Source organism: Phyllobates terribilis, unplaced genomic scaffold (assembly GCF_046119375.1).
Source record: "Phyllobates terribilis strain yellow unplaced genomic scaffold, ASM4611937v1 Scaffold_9__5_contigs__length_417890890, whole genome shotgun sequence".
In the NCBI taxonomy this organism is placed as follows: domain Eukaryota; kingdom Metazoa; phylum Chordata; class Amphibia; order Anura; family Dendrobatidae; genus Phyllobates; species Phyllobates terribilis.
Window position 1 is genome coordinate 156,563,080 of NW_027362769.1, and position 14,009 is coordinate 156,577,088.

General features: G+C 45.0%; 1 long non-coding RNA gene across 1 annotated transcript in view; it reads left to right on the top strand.

The window, feature by feature from the left end:
* Nucleotides 1-5,521: 5,521 nt before the first annotated feature.
* The window catches only part of LOC141161820 (uncharacterized), a 101,413-nt gene continuing 92,925 nt past the window's right edge, over nucleotides 5,522-14,009 (top strand). Inside the window, exon 1 of the long non-coding RNA XR_012250694.1 lies at nucleotides 5,522-5,644. This is a non-coding gene — a long non-coding RNA (uncharacterized lncRNA). The remainder of the gene's footprint in view (nucleotides 5,645-14,009) is intronic.

The following is a 14,009-nucleotide window of genomic DNA, read 5'->3' on the forward strand; positions in this document are numbered from 1 at the left end:
TAGGGCTGGGGTTGATGTCAGCTTATAATGCCAGCTGACATCAAGCCCAGGTTAGTAATGGAGAGGCGTCTATAAGACACCCCCATTACTAACCCCATAGTCAAAGTTTAAAAAAACACAAACACCCAGAATAAAATCCTTTAATTGAAATAAACACACAATTCTTTATTGTTCTAAATTAAACCATACTTACCATCACGCCCATTCCAGCTGAAGCCAACGATCTCCTGCAATAAAAATAAAATAATAAAGCAACTTCATCCTTACCTTTCCATGGTTCCCACGACAGCTCCAGCTCTGCTACATCGAGATGACAGGCTGGACCGCTGCTGAACGCTGCCATCCAGCCTGTCATCCCGCGGACACTGAGAAGCGCAGGCATGCTTGCGCTCCTCAGTGTCAGGCTGTGACGGCATCCCGATGAGCCGACCATGTACTCAGCTCACCTCATGCACGTCACTGACAGCGTGGGAGAATTCTCCTGCGCATGCGGTGAGCGTCAGAGACTCGGCTCATCGGGATGCCGTCACAGCCTGACACTGAGGAGCGCAAGCATGCCTGCGCTTCTCAGTGTCCGTGGGATGACAGGCTGGATGGCAGCGTTCTGCTGCGGTCCAGCCTGTCATCTCGATGTAGCAGAGCTGAAGCTGTCGTGGGAACCATGGAAAGGTAAGGATGAGGTTGGTTTATTATTTTTCTTTTATTGCAGGAGATCGTTGGCTTCAGCTGGAATGGGCGTGATGGTAAGTATGGTTTAATTTAGAACAATAAAGAATTGTGTGTTTATTTCAATTAAAGGACTTTATTCTGGGTGTTGTGTTTTTTTTTTAAATACTTTACTAGAAATTCATGGCGGTCATGTATAATATTGGCGTGACCCCATGAATTTCGGGCTTAGGGCCAGATGATAATACCAAGCTGGCCCTAACTCCTTTATTACCCAGTGAACCACCGCACCAGGGCCCTGGATGAGTTGGGTACAGCGCCAGAAGATGGCGCTTCTATGAACGCGCCATTTTCCGGGGTGGCTGCGGACTGCAATTTGCAGCGGGGGGGGGGGGCCCAGAAAGCTTGGGTCTCCCTGCGCTGCAGATTCCAGCCCCCAGCTGCCTAGTTGTACCTGACTGGACACAAAAATAGAACGAAGCTCTACGTATTTTTTTTTTTAAATTATTTCATGAATTTCCTGAAATAATTAAAAAAAAATTGACGTGGGGCTTCGCACTATATTTGTGTCCAGCCAGGTACAGCAGGCAGGAACGGGCTGCCCCCAACCACCAGCTGCCTATTTGTACCTGGTTGGACAAAACAATATAGGGAAGCCCTTTTTTTCTTTATTATTTCATGAATTTCATGAAATAGTAAAAAAAAAAATAAGTGGGGCTTCTCCCTATTTTTGTGTCCAGCCAGGTACAACTAGGCAGCTGGGGGATGGAATCTGCAGCGCAGGGAGGCCCAAGCTTTCTGCCCCCCACCCCCCCCGCTGCAAATTGCAGTCCGCAGCCACCCCGGAAAATGGCGCGTTCATAGAAGCTGGATGCTGTACCTGGCTGGCATACAAAAATATGGCAAAGCCCACGTCAAAATTTTTGGGAAAAATGAATTAAAAAATAAATAATAATTTAGGAACTGCATCTTTATTAACTCCTCAAATGTCATTTAGTGTTAAAATAAAGGATTTATTTAAAAAAAAATTGGCGTGGGATCCCCCATAATTTTAGTCTCTAGCGGAGGTTAAGCCGACGGCTGGGGCAGATGTTTGAAGCCTGGGAAGGGGGTAATACCCACGGAGCTTCCCAGACTACTAATATCAGCCCCCAGCTGAATACCTAGCCTTTACTAGCTATTAAAATGGGGGGTCCCCCCTATTTTAATAGCTAGCAAAGGCTAGGTAGACAGCTGGGGGCTGATATTAATAGCCCAGGAAGGGTGCCATGAATATTGGCCCCCTCCCAGGCTAGAAACACCAGCCGTCAGCCGCCCCAGAAATGGCGCATCCATATGATGCGCCAATTCTGGCACTTAGCCTCGCTCTTCCACGCTGCCCTGATGCGGTGGCAGGGGGTAATAGGGCTGGGGTTGATGTCAGCGCCAGCTGCCATGAAGCCCAGGTTAGTAATGATGGGCGTCTATAAGACACCCCCATTACTAATCTACAAAGTGTTAAAAAGAAAACAACACACTACACCCAGAAAAAAATCATTTATTTGAAATAAAACACCATTCTATTTAATTCTTAGTTTACTAAAAAAAAAAATAGTTACCTGTCCACGTTCCTGCGCTGATCTCCCATGCACAGCTGTCACATCTGGAGATGGTGACAGCTGTGCATGGCTGCTGTAAGCTCACACTGCCGGGAACACGTCCGCTCCCGGCAGCGGGAGCCACTGACTGAGGTCACCGGAGTGCATTCAGTCAGCGCTGCTCCGGAGACCTCCTTTACGACACTGCTGTACCGTGGGAATTTCTCACGATACAGCAGAGCCGTAAAGGAGCTAACTGGAGCAGCGCTGCCTGATCTCCGGCGAACCCGCTTATGCAATGACGGGGCTGCTTTACGGCCCCATCATTCTAGCGGCGGCAGCGGTTCAGAGCGGTCACATTCTATGTGGCTGCTCTAAACTGGAGATCTTCGTGGGACACTCGTGGACTACTACGGAGGGGTAAGGATAAGGTTGTGGTTTATTATTTTAGATTTTATTACAGGAGATCGATGGCTTCGGGGAATTAGGTGTCTGGGTGAGTATAGGTGTAGTTTTTTATTTTTTACTTTATTTTAGGTGGCGATCGGCGGGGACAGGTAATGTATGAACTAATTTATTTTAGGTAACCACTGGCCACCAATGACATGTATTTAAAATTTATTGGGGACACAGTAGGGCAATTTAAATAGCAGGATCAGGCTGATGGGAACTACTGCTCCCATCGAGCTGATCCTGCTGGCACGAGTGGACGGGGGACAGACATAGGCCGATGGGAGTAGTAGTGTCACATCGGCCTATGTCTGCCTGCACGCACACACCCCCTAGACATCGCACAGACACCGCGCACACCCGCAGACATCGCACAGACACCGCGCACACACCCGCAGACATCGCATAGACACCGCACACACTCGCAGACATCGCACAGACACCCCGCACACACTCGCAGACATCGCACAGACACAGCACACACCCGCAGACATCGCGCACACAGTAATCATGACGGGCTGATGGTCTGCGAGGTGTGGCTGACCTGTGCGGCCGTGGGAAAGTTCATGTGAGTTCATGCAATGCAGTCAAGCATGAACTCACATGAACCCTCTGCGGGCACAGCGGCTACTTCAAATTAACAGCTGATCAGCATCACCTGATACCTCAGCTGTTCATTTGAAATAACCGGCGGGAAAGCGCAGCACAGAACGGGAAAGCCGGCGGTGAAGTCTTTTCACTGCCGGCTTCCCCGCCCGGGTCCTTCGCTCCCCGCTCCTTGGTGCTGCGCTCCCCGCCCAGTCCTAACTTATGATCGGGATGGGAGGTGGCGAGGGGAGCGGAGGATCGGGGTGGGAGGCTGCGGGGAAGCAGTATGGGGCTGTGTGATTGTTTAAAAGCCGGCGGCTTTTTACCGCCCCCCGGCTTTTAAACAATCAGGAGAATTCTCTCACGCTGGGATGGCGTTCTGATGACAGGCTGGATCGCAGCTGAGCGCTGCCATCCAGCTTGTCATCCTTCAGAGACACAGCAGAGCGCAGGCATTATGGGAACTTCCGATTCCGGTATTCGATATTGTAAAAGTATCGGAATTAAGTATCGGAATTCCGATACCGCGAATATCGGCCGATACCCGATATTACAGAATCGGAATGCTCAACACTAGTAGCAAGGTGTGATTGCTGAATAACTGCCTACCTTATGTCCTGCCTTGGAGCGCTTACTTAACGATACACTGGCTCACTGTGTTACTTTTATGGCTCTCTAACAATCACGAACACTCCTCTCCTCCTTATATAACTTGGCCTCATCTAAAACAGTCTGAGCAGAGCACCGTTCAGCGCCCATAGAAAAAAAATACCATATTCCAGCACTTATCTGCATGCATTACATCCCATGGTGCTGTAACGTGGCATGGGGCGGTAACCTTGGGCGAGGTACAGGTCTCTTATGCCCCGGCACGTTACATGAAGGTGGGGGTCCTGGTTGTGTTTGGACTTGTGCTGTGAGGGCATTATGTCTGTGCAGACCGCATGTAACCAATGTTGCAGGTTTGCCAGGACCAGATGTCTTACAGTTCAATGAGGGAGACCACCAGTCAAAAATAAACTTTTTACTTTGTAGGGAATATATACAAGAGATAGTGGGTACACAGTCTTATGAACGTTTCCTTTACAATTCAAAGCATTTTCCACGCACAGTTTCCCTCCTTCTTTTCTCTATTGTTCTCTATATTCACCTTTCCTCTTTACTCTCTCTACTTGTCCTCTGTTTCCACTTTTTCTCACTACTTCACAGTAGTGAAGACACTAAAGTCCTGTTTAGAAAGAGTCTTATTCTCGACCCGCGGTTCCGCATCTTCTTTCCCTTTAGGGTGTCAGTATGGCCGGTACTTATCTTCTCTAATGCTGATGCTCTGGAATTCCCACCTGTGGCATTCTACTTGTCTTAGGTACTCAGTCCTGTCTAGGCCTGTCACCTCCAAGAGTTGTAAACTTTGGGCCTTGTGGCTAGGTGTCCTCTCCCAGGTCCAGTCTCCAGTAGATTACTTTGTCTCTTAGTCACTTCTCCTCCGGATCTCGCATTTTTTTTCCTCTAGTCTATGGGCTTTGTCGTCTACTTAATCCTGATTCACCATAAAATGGCTACTGCATTTCCTGCCTCTGCTTTTTTACAGGTTCTGATAATCTCTCCTGATTGTCTGTGGTATACCATGTAATGTGATAGCTGCATGGCATTATGAGGAAGACTTCATAATGCTCCTGAAGAACATGTAATTCTTTTCTCACGGATGCAATCTTCTACATTGTGTCAAATTGCTGTGTCCATTTTTGGCAATTATCACAAAATAAATTGCAAATTGTTCCAATTCGGTGTGTTCAGTGAATTCCGCAAAATTTTACGGACGGTTGATTTGCTCATTTCTAGTAACAACTATTTAAAGCTTTGCCACATGACTAAGGAAAGGATATAAAGCCAAACCAGAATCTCCATTTACACAGAGCTGTTTCGGGTTTCTTGCCCCTCATCAGTGCAAAGTAGAATAATGTCTGTGTGAAAGACCTGACATGTGGAAGGGGCTTTAAAGAGTAACGTTTCTCCTTAAGTAGACCAGCAAGCTGGCTTAGGGAGATCATACAAATATGGTGTTGAGGATAAAGACTATAAAATGTTGGAATCGTGGGGGACTTCTGGGAATAACCCTGACAAATGTAACTATGAAGTTCGGTGGAGCAGAGGGGGTCACGTTTAAGAGCCAAAGTTAGGAGGGCTGGATTTCCCTTCCTCTGATCAAATGATCCCCTTGAGATGTTGTGTAGGTTTTCGCTGATGTTTCCCGGTATCTGTAAACACTTGGTATGTTAATCTGCATGTAGCTTTCCTCTCCATTTCACCCTGACATGAAGCAGACACACTGATTGCTAGTGGCGAAGCCTCATCCCCTCCAAGAGGTGAGTAATGCTGCACCGCAATCTGCTATTTAGTTCAGCGCCGTCTTCCACCTGTATTATTATGTTTTACTTCATGCTGTAATTCCCACGAAGTGAACAGTTAGGTTCGATGTAACCTTTATTTCAGCTATTGTTAGCACTTCTGTATGTCACGGCAGGACTCGGAGATTTAATGTTGGATCTTCAATCCTAATAGGGAATTTTAATTACTCCCCTAACACTCCTCAACCAAAAGCGTCTGAATTATATGCGCAGTGTATATACATAACCTCCTGCTCTTTTGCTAACATTTGTTATCAGGAATAAAAAAAAATATATATATAACCAATTGCTATAAAAGTAGTTGTAAAGCCGAGAGTGAAGATTCCTTGCATCGTTAATTATAGTTATGTGCCTTCTATCTAGGGCTGCCCTTGTTTTCTCCTTATATTTGGTGAGGAGTTTAGAAAAATAAAAGCGCCATACTTATTTCATTTTAACCCAAGAGGTGCTGGGAGAACAAATATTGTGGAAGATATCATATGTGAACCCCCTCACATACAATATCACTCGTCACCGTTTTTAGGGATTTTTTTGCACAATGTCATGTAAATCTTGGGTGATCGTTCCTTCACCTGAGCCCAGCAGAAGTGCGGCTGTGATTGATAGAGGTGTAGCTATAGGGCATGCAGAGATATCAATTACACCAGGAACCAATGCCCAATTGACTCAAAGGTCCATCTGCCAGTCTCTACCAGGATCAAAAGACAAGAAGATAAAAAGTCTCAAGAGGGCGCAGGAACTTAAAAGTTACACCTCTGAAAACATACTTTTTACAGCTACTCCCTCCTCTGATAAGAGTCAAAGAACAGAGACCACCCATCCCCCATCTCATTTTTAAGTTAGCTAACAGGTGATTTGAACATGTATTTTCTAAATCAGACACCCCCTAAAGGCATTTGATAACTTACCTTAACTTAGAGGTCCAATTATTTTTTTTAGATTGATTCTTTAAGTATTGCCGTATATTAATTATTTAGAATAACCTTATTTAGCTGTTCCTTTCTCTCTGAAAATTCATATGTACTTTCTCAGTTAGGTCGTGTGATCACACTATGACCCACTATGAACTGCATTCCCTAATATTTTTTCAAAGGAGACCACATTCTCAGTCACCAAAACACTTCCTGTATGATGAAGTTACATAAATTGTACTACAGAAATTCTCCACAGGATAGCACACAAACTTTTATCACAGATACTGATGATGACTACACAGCTCTTTTCACACAGTTGTAATGGATGAGATGTCAGTTTTCAGCCTCCTAATTGTAGACTTATAATATATTAGCTTATTTAGGAGAATATGGAGAAGAAGAGAAACACACTGTTGCTCCAAAATGGTATTTATGGTAGTTTTTCACGTGATGCTGTGCTGATACACCATGGGATTTATAGCAGAGCATAGAAGAAAAAAATGCATATTGAAATCTGGAACCAAGAAGAAGTCTGAAGAGAGGAAGACAAGGCTCTGCATTGTGTTTAAAAGCAATACAGCTTGTAATAAGGTGCAGGTATGGAGAAAAAACAACAAAACACTGGAATGTTTCTTTAACCCCTTAGTGACCGAGTCAATTTTGACCTTAATGACCAAGCCAAATTTTACAATTCTGACCAGTGTCACTTTATAACTCTATAACACTTCAACATAATCCCCCTGATTCTGAGATTAAATTTTCGAGACATATTATACTTCATGATAGTGGTAAAATTTATTCGTTATGACTTGCGTTTATTTGTGAAAAAAAAAAAAGGAAATTTGGCGAAAATTTGGAAAATTTAGCAATTTTCAAACTTTGAATTCTTATACCCTTAAATCAGAGAGATATGTCATACAAAATAGTTAGTAAATAACATTTCCCACATCTCTATTTTACATCAGCACAATTTTTTAAACAATATTTTTTTTTGTTAGGGAGCTATAAGGGTTAAAAGTTGACCAGCGATTTCTCATTTTTACAACAAAATTTACAAAACTATTTTTTTTTAGGGACCACAAATATGAAGTGTCTTTGAGGGGCCTATATGACAGAAAATACCCAAAAGTGACACCATTCTAAAAATTTCACCTCTCAAAGTCATCAAAATCACATTCAAGAAGTTTATTAACCCTTCAGATGCTTCACAGGAACTGGAGCAATGTGGAAGGAAAAAATGAATATTTAACTTTTTTCACAAAAAATTCATTTTATTTATTTTCACAAGGGTAACAGGAGAAAATTAACCCCAAAATGTGTTGTGCAATTTCTCCTGAGAATGCCGATACCCCATATGTGGGGGAAAACCACTGTTTGGGCGCATAGCAGGGCTCGGAAGTGAAGGAGCGCCATTTGACTGTTTGAACTCAACGTTAGCTGGAATCAAGAGTGGACGTCATGTCACGTGTGGAGTGCCCCTGATGTGCCTAAACAGTGGAAACCCCCCCACAAGTGACCCCATTTTGGAAACTATGCCCCTCAAGGATTTTATTCAAGGGTGTAGTGAGCATTTTGAACCCACAGGTACAACACGAAATTTAATAACATCAGGTCGTCATATTGAAAAAGTTAATTTTTTTCACAAAAATATTGCTTTAGCACCAAATTTCTCACTTTTGCAAGAGGTAACACTGAAAAGTGGACCCCACAATTTGTTACCCACTTTCTCTTGAGTGCAGCGATACTCCACATGTAGTCAAAAAGTTATGTTTGAACAAACGGCAGGGCTTGGTGTAGAAGAAGCAATATTTGAATTTTGGAACACAAATTTGGCTGAAAGTTACGGTGGGCCCAATGTCCCATTTGCAGGGCCCCTAAAGTGCCTAAACAGCAGAACCCCCCCACAACTGACCCTAGTTTGGAAACTACACCCCTCAAGGATTTTATCCAGGGGTATAATGAGGATTTTGAACCCAAAGGTGCCACACATTTGATAATATTAGGTCATCATATTGAATACGTTGTCATTAGTGTTGAGTGCAAGTGCTCACTACTCAAGTTTGCATCGCGTGCTCGGGTATTAACGGAGTATCGCGAGTGCCTGAGTTTTGGGTGTCTAACAGCCGCGAAACATGAGAGGCTGGGACTCGAGCATCTCACTCAGGCACCCATGATACTCGTTGTATACCCAAACACCCGATGCAAACTTGAGTAGCGAGCACTTGCGCTCATCACTAGTCGCCATATCGTCGTCATTTTTTTTTAACGTTTGAAGAAAACCCAATTCTAACTCCAACCCTAGCCATAACACAACCCTAACCCTAACACAACTATAAGCCTAACCGTAACACAACCCTAACCCCAACCATACCCTAGCACAGCCCTAACCTTAACACAACCCTAAGCCTAACCTTAACACAACCCTAACCCCAATCCTAAGCCTAACACAACCCTAACCCCAACCATAGCTGCAAAGAATGAACATTTTTTTCTTTTATTTTATAATTTTTATATGACTAAGGGGGTGACAAAGGGGGATTTGATTAATTCTTGGCCTTTGATCGCTGTGATATCACAGTGATCAAAAGAAACCAATAGAAAAAATGATCTGCTGTTGTCGGGTACCGGTCGGTAGTTCCCATTTTTTTTTTCAATAAGATGACACGGTGGGCCGGGGGACAGAGGAGGAGGGCCAGGGGAGGGATCAGGAGGGTTCGGGGATGGCAGAGGTACCGGGGAAGATGCTCGGGGACATCATTTCTCTCTCCTCTGACATGTATATCATGTCATAAGAGAGAGAAATCATTATAACAGCGGCACACTTTTTTTACTTGATGATCAGGGACCGGAAAAACGGGCCCTGATCATGTTCTCCAGGGTTTCAGCTACCCCTGGTAGCTGAAACCCCTGAGATTTTCTGAGGGGTTCTATACCCTTATTTCTCAGCGCCGTTAAAAAGCGGCGCTGAGGAATAAGTACCCTTAACTGCCGACATTAAAAGGCGTATCGGCAGTCGTTAAGGGGCTAAAGGTGACCTTTCAATTGATTTTTTTAAATGTAAACTGAGTACCTCTTTCAATTAGTTCAACTCCACTGTTCCTTGGAACGGCTTTTCTTTTTCTTCTGTGCCCCTCTATTTCAAAGTTATGCCCCTTTTAATAATGCAATTTTCCCTTCAACTAGGTGAGCATATATCACAAAACTTCTCTGTGGGTGCGGCCATGTTTTGATTGGGCAGTGTCAAAAAATATAAAAGCAAACACCCATAGAGAACATCCGTGGTATACGCCCAATTGATCAAAGGAAAAATTTGCACCATTATTTCGGGGGGGGGATAACTTTGGAACCGAGGGGCACAGATGAAAAAGAAAAACTGTTCCGGAATCCGTGTAGCCGCGCTAATTTGAGGAAGTACTCAGTTAATAGAAAAAAACAATGAACTTCCTCTGTCACTATATATCACAATACAAACTCCATACATTATTAGATTGATCTATTAAACTTGATGGTGCTGTTACACATACTTTTGAAATCTGTGTCAGAATGACTGTGTAATCCTTTCTGAAGAATGTCTCACCTGACATTAAAATTAGCATTTTATGAGCCACTTCACTAAGGTAAGTACACCAGCCTCTCCAGGTTTGTGAGATATGTTTAGGCTAAGTGCCCACGTTGCGGAACTGAAGCATATTTTTTACGCTTCTCCCTGGCGGGAAAATCGCATGCGGATTTTACATGCGGTTTTCCAGCCAGGTAGAAGCGTATGTGAGGCGTCTTTGCAGCGTCTTTGCATGCATTTCCGCATGTGGGTTATCAAGCACTTCTCCAAGTGATTTAAGCATCACTTGGAAAAGTGCTTGACAACTTGTTCACACTATATAAATCCATGCAACCGGCATGGATTTATATAGTGTGACCAAGTAATAGTTAAAAAAAAGAATCAGAATGGTAAAAAATAAAAAAATAAAGTTTATACTCACCTACCGATGCATTCTCGGCCCCGTCCCGAGTCTTGAGTGGCTCACGCTGTTGTGTGCAGGACCTTCGGTGACGTCATTGAGTCATGTGATGGGTCACATGACTCAATGACGTGGCAGGTCCTTCACACACCTCGCGACGGCGGGAAAACACCGGGAAGACATCAGAAGATAAGTATAAACTTTATTTTATTCTTTTTTTTACAGGTTCTTTGGTACCCAGGTCTGGATGAGAGTCTCCTCTCCTCCAGACTTGGGTACCATCCGCATGCGGAAACTCAAAATTAATGAACATGCTGCGGATTTTTGACCGCAGCATATACGCTGCGGAAAAATCCGCAGCATGGGCATTGACATTGCGGAATCCCCTTGGGGACCATGGGGAGCGGATTACCTAGCGTTTTACAAGCGTTTCCGCTGCGGAAATTCCGCATCAAAAACGCTTGTAATACGCAACGTGGGCACCCAGCCTTACAAATGTATGCAGTTTGCTTTGTGAAATATGTTGACAGAGCCACTTTAAAGGAGTTCTGTTATGTAGTTATCAGACACTACAATATTTTAGATAGCAGCAAAGTAAAAACTCGGATATATTTAAGGGGTGAAAGAGATGGGAGGGAATATGTATTATCTTTAATACCATCTGTACGCTGATGACACTCAGATCTACCTCTCTGGTCCAGACGTCACCTCTCTGCTGTCCAGAATCCCAGCATGTCTATCAGCCATATCCTCCTTCTCCTCTCGCTTCCTCAAGCTCAATGTGGACAAATCTGAACTCATCATCTTTCCCACCTGATCTTTCTATCACAATAAATGACACCACACTTTCCCCGGTACCTGCAATCCGCTGCCTCGGAGTAACCCTTGACTCTGCCCTGTCCTTCAAACCCCACATCCAAGCTCTCGCCACCTCCTGTCACCTCCAGTTCAATAATATTTCCAGAATACGTCCTTTCTTCAACCCTCAATCTACTAAACTGCTTGTGCATGCCCTCATCACCTCCCGCCTCAACTACTGCAAAATCCTCCTCTGTGGCCCACCTGCTAACACTCTCGCACCCCTCCAGTCCATCCTCAACTCTGGAGTGTGACTGGTTCATCTCGCCTCGCTACTCCTCTGCTACCCCCCTTTGCAAATCTCTTCACTGGCTCCCAATTGCCCAACGTATCCAGTTCAAACTACTAACACTGACCTACAAAGCCATCCATAACCTTTCTCCTCTGTACATCTCTGAACTAATCTCCCGATACATTCCCTTACGTAATCTCCGGTCCTCCCAAAATTTCCTTCTCTCCTCCACACTTATTCGTACCTCACCCAATTGCCTCCAAGATTTCTCTCGAATATCCCCCGTCCTATGGAATTCTGTGCCTCAACACGTCCGATTATCCGCCACACTTGGATCCTTCAGACGCAACCTGAAAACCCAGCTCTTCAAACAAACCTCGGCCTGCCATGACCTTGCTTGCTGCCACCCCAAAACACCAGAGCTACTGCAACCCCCAACCTACTGTCTCCTCCCCATTCCTGTAGAATGTAAGCACACAAGGGCCGGGTCCTCTTCCCTCCGTATCAGTCTATCATTGTTAGTTTGTTTACTGTAAGTGATATCTGTATTTGATATTTAACCCTTCCTCGTGTACAGTGTGGCGCCCCTAAGGGTTCAGTCGCCACAGAGGTACTGCACCTCGCCCAGAGGTATGGTGTCTCCTTCTCTCAGGTAAGGAGGGAGTGCTGCCCGGAACCCCAACACCTGCATCCAACACTACACTGCTCCAGGCCGGCTGGAAGGGAAAGATGCATGTGCACAGTGCTGAGCCCTGACCCTGGCTGGAGTGGGGGGAACCAAAAGTAGGGTGAACCAGTAGTGGGTGTGGGTGGAGGAAGCAGTTTAGGGGAGCACCATAGAAGGAGGTATATAAAGGGAAGCCATCTTAGGGTGGCAGGTCAGTCAGTGAGAGGAGAGAGTGAAGACAGTCTGGGGGCAGAGTCTCTTTAGGAGCTCTGCTCCACAAGTAGGGCCTATTGCTAGAGGTCCAGGAGGGGAGCCAGAGGAGGAAGGCTCCGTTCTGTTGAAGGGATCCCAGGGAGTACGGCGAGTGCAGGACGGCACCCATATGCCCCGAATCTGTCAGAAGACAGAGGGATCAGGCCGCAAGAAGGGGACTGGCCCCTGGACCAGCCGGGTTACTCCAGGTCTCGTCTGGAAAAACCGGAGGCTTCTGGCTTTTATAGTTCAGTTGCCAAAGCCTCATTCTAATCACCATGAGGGTCAAGCAGGTCGGGGAACTCCAGTTTAACAGGAGGGACTTCAGAGCACCCGAGCGGGACTGTGAGTGGGGAAACACAGGGCAGGAGGGAGAAGACCCAGCGTGAAGTCGGTCTAGAGAGAGGAACATAAGAAAGCGGGGTTCCGTCAGGTGCTCCTAACCTACCTGAGGAAGAGCTGAACCCCCGGTCTGGTGAACGCAGCGCGTCGTGGGAGGCTGGCACCCGCGCAGTGTATCAGCTGTGAGTAAAGACTCGGATGACTGCACCGCACTGCCTCCGTCCATTATTTCAGCTGCGCCATCTTTCCCCCTGCACTACAACGCCCAGTGCAACCAACAACCCCTACACTGCTCTGGAGCTAGCTCTACCTGTGGAGAGCCACACCATCCCTGCTGCACTCACATCAGCTTCAGAGGACTGCTCCGCAGCGGCGGCTCCCTTGAGCCGCACTCCACAGGTGGCGTCACGAACACTTCCTAAAACTACAAACCCCTTACAAATAACATTCCCCTTTTTGTTGACCGCCCTGGGCCACGGACTGGGCCAGCCACTGTGATATCCCCCCACCAGCATCCATAGGCCCGGCTGCCGAGTACCCCACTGCTCTGGGGGTGAGTCATACAGCACCATGGAATCAATGGTGCTATATATATAAATAATAATCTCTGAACGAATGTTTCACCCGGCTACTGTAAAGGATTACTTATTAAAATGTTATTATTAATAGAATAGATTTTAGCTTGAATATTGCTCTGTTCTAGAAGGAGAAGAAATATACGGTAAAGTATCATTATAGAAATGTAGCAGTGGCAAACTTATTGTTTTAGTTTCTACTCTGTATTATGAGTTAATCCCTTCCCAATACAAACAAATTTCATTTCAATTTTTAGTTTTTTTTTCTTCTCTTTTACCAAGGGCCATAACTTTTTTTTTTTAACTTTTCCATCAACATAGCCATATCAGGGCTTGTTTTTTGCAGAAAAAGTTGTAGTTTTTATTTACCAAAGAATGTGCTGGAAAATGCTAAAAAAAATACATTGAAATTGCAAAAAAAACCCCACAACTCCAGCTAGTTTTTTTTTTATTATTATTTTAGTGGTGAAAACAATTGGGAAATGTTTTTGTTTGTGCTGACATTTTCAGAACTTTTTTTATTT